The sequence below is a fragment of the Phoenix dactylifera genome, unplaced genomic scaffold, assembly GCF_009389715.1.
Source record: "Phoenix dactylifera cultivar Barhee BC4 unplaced genomic scaffold, palm_55x_up_171113_PBpolish2nd_filt_p 000908F, whole genome shotgun sequence".
NCBI classification, from domain to species: Eukaryota; Viridiplantae; Streptophyta; class Magnoliopsida; order Arecales; family Arecaceae; genus Phoenix; species Phoenix dactylifera.
In genome coordinates, this window is record NW_024068269.1 from 10,622 (window position 1) to 13,530 (window position 2,909).

The 2,909-nt window shown below is 35.2% G+C and overlaps 1 non-coding gene across 1 annotated transcript; it reads right to left on the bottom strand.

Annotated features, from left to right (window-relative positions):
• Positions 1-2,271: 2,271 nt before the first annotated feature.
• LOC120107579 lies at positions 2,272-2,378 on the bottom strand. The gene has a single exon (XR_005509297.1). It is a non-coding gene; the product is annotated as a small nucleolar RNA R71 (small nucleolar RNA).
• Between the last annotated feature and the right edge of the window lie 531 nt (positions 2,379-2,909).

A 2,909-nucleotide genomic window follows, 5' to 3' on the forward strand; every position in this document is an offset into this window, starting at 1 on the left:
TAGCACTGTTTTTCATCTATTTTAATTCATGCCAAAACTCTTCTCTGATTAGTTAAATATATAAATGTTCTTTAAATCTAAGTATATGTCTTCTAGTTAATTTCAATTAAAAAAATAATTCTCCAGTAGACTAGAGAATCTATCATCATTCTACATCCTCAAAATAATGTTTTTCTTCCATCATTCAAAAGTCGATTTCGAATCCGAGTGAACGTTCTAATTTTTATGCAACTCCAATCGCCTCCCTGTGGATCGACCTCTTACAACCACTATTCTTCGAGTAGAACAGGTAAGAGTAAATTTAAATTTAACTTTTGTTCGTCCGTTCCTGTCTAACTAAAAATATCCCCGGCAACGGTGCCAAAATTATGTTCGTCCGTTCCTGTCTAACTAAAAATATGCTAAACAGATCGTTGTTAGAACCGACGAACAAAAGTTAAATTTAAATTTACTTTTGCCTGTTCTACTCGAAGAATAGTGGTTGTAATAGGTCGATCCACAGGGAGGCGATTAGAGTTGCATAAAAATTAGAACGTTCACTCGGATTCGAAATCGACTTTTGAATGATGGAAGAAAAACATTATTTTGAGGATGTAGAATGATGATAGATTCTCTAGTCTACTGGAGAATTATTTTTTTAATTGAAATTAACTAGAAGACATATACTTAGATTTAAAGAACATTTATATATTTAACTGATCAGAGAAGAGTTTTGGCATGAATTAAAATAGATGAAAAACAGTGCTAAGAAGATCAAAAGCCTAGAACATAAATTGCATAAAGGAAAATAGGATGTATTGCATAAAAAGAAAAATTAAACGATTGCATAAAGAAAACAGAAATTTAACTAAACCTAGAACAAGGATTGCATGAAAGAAATTGATTGATTTCATAAAAAGGAATGATTACAAAAAGTAAAAAAAAATTGAAGATGAAGCCTAATGCTTCTTTCTTCTGCAAATAATAAAATAAAATAAAATAAAATAAAGTTTCTTTTTCTCTCCCACGGTTAAACAACACATAAACTAATACTTTTAATCTCTTTCTTCTTCCCAAGAACAGAGCCTCCCCTGTTCCTTCTTCTGCAAAAAAAAAAAAAAATTAAAAAAAAATAAGAAAAATAAAAAATAAAAAAAATTGCTTGCTCATTTAATCAGTACAACCTAATGACATTGCATAAACTTTAAAAAAAAAAAAACCTTTGATTATTTGCTGCATTTAGTATTAAGCATTTGCATAAAATAATTTAAGGGCAAAACCCATTCAAAAGATAAGGTCGGGAAGTCATTACCTGTCCTTAGCCCAAAAATCACCACCTTGCATACATATCCTAAGCCAAATTAAATTAAAATCAAATTAGACGTTGGCCTTAGGGTTTTCGAGCTCAATTAGGCTCTTGGAAAGAAGCGGCTGAAAGCCACTCCAGTGAGGATTTAGTAATTGGTGATGTCTAGGAAAGTTTTACAACAGTGAGAACTGTTACGGGTATTGTGGTATCGGTGTATCCCTTCTGGCACCACCGCACACCCCGGGACTTTCCTGGTCACTGGTTACTGGATCACTTAACTGGTAAGCTCAAGCTTAATCTGAAAGGGAGATTAGGAGCTGTCTAATCTAGAGAGAATTTCAGGAACTTTTTAACCTGATAAGTCTCTGTGCAACTAGATTTAAGAAGCTACTAAACCTCACTTAGCTCTAAGACTAATAGGGTCAAATTGTTGTGTGGTGTTGATTGTGGTCATCTTGGTCTAGCCCTTCTTCTTATCTTTTAGAATTTCGTTTAAAAAATTGAGTCTAATTAAGTTGTGGAAAATGTATGCATGGTAGAAGGTCATTAAGGGATAAGTTAACCCCATTTGATCCTGAGATTGATAGAACTTTTCATCATAACCTGCGAACTGTAAACCAACCGTCGATCTCTACAATGAATTATTCGCTCCTGCATCCGCTAGTCCACCTACATGTATAGTATTGCCAATAAATAATGCAGCCCAATTTGAAATTCGGGCTGCAACAATAAACATGTTACCCAAGTTTCATGGGTTCGAGAGTGAACAAACATATATTCATCTAAACAAGTTTTTAACAATCTGTCAAATATTTAGAAATCAAAACTTAGATGAAGAGGGTATTAAATTAAGATTGTTTCCCATGACTTTAGAAGATCGTGCTGCTGCATGGCTGTATTCCCTTGCTTCAAATTCCATCACATCATGGGAACAGCCGTGTAGGAAGTTCATGGCTAAGTTCTATCCCATGGTAAAAACTGAAAAAATTAAGGATGCCATCAGAACTTTTAGAGAAAAATCTGAAGAAGAATTCTTTCAAACTTGGGAACGATTCCATGACTTGTTGGTCAAATGCCCACACCATGGGCTTGATAAGGCTGATCTGGTCCACTTCTTTTATAAAGGACTAACTCCGGCACATAGAAATATGATTGAGTCCATGCACAAGGGTAGGTTCATGAACCAAACCCCGGATCAAGCCTATGAATTTCTTGTTGACTTAGCTGAAAATGCCCAAAATTGGAGTAGCTATGGTGAGGAAGTAATTAGAGATGAGTTTGGGTCTAGAAAACCAGGTAATTATGAAATGAAAGCAGACCCAGAACTCAAAAATGTCATGTCTAATCTGGTGACTGGAATGAACAACTTAAGTAACAAGTTTGATGCTTTCACTGTTTCCACTAGTTCGAGTTCATACCAAGAGTCAAATCCCGTCATGAAAGTGGATCACGAGTCATATAATTTGTGTGTCTTGTGTAACAGTCCGGAGCATCTAGTGGAGTGCTGCCCTAATCTGCCCACCATAAAGGCCGAGCAAGCAAATGCTCTAAATTCATATAGTGCCTTTAAGAAGCCCACTCCCAACTCGTTCAGCCCAGTTTATCACCCTGATAATAGGTT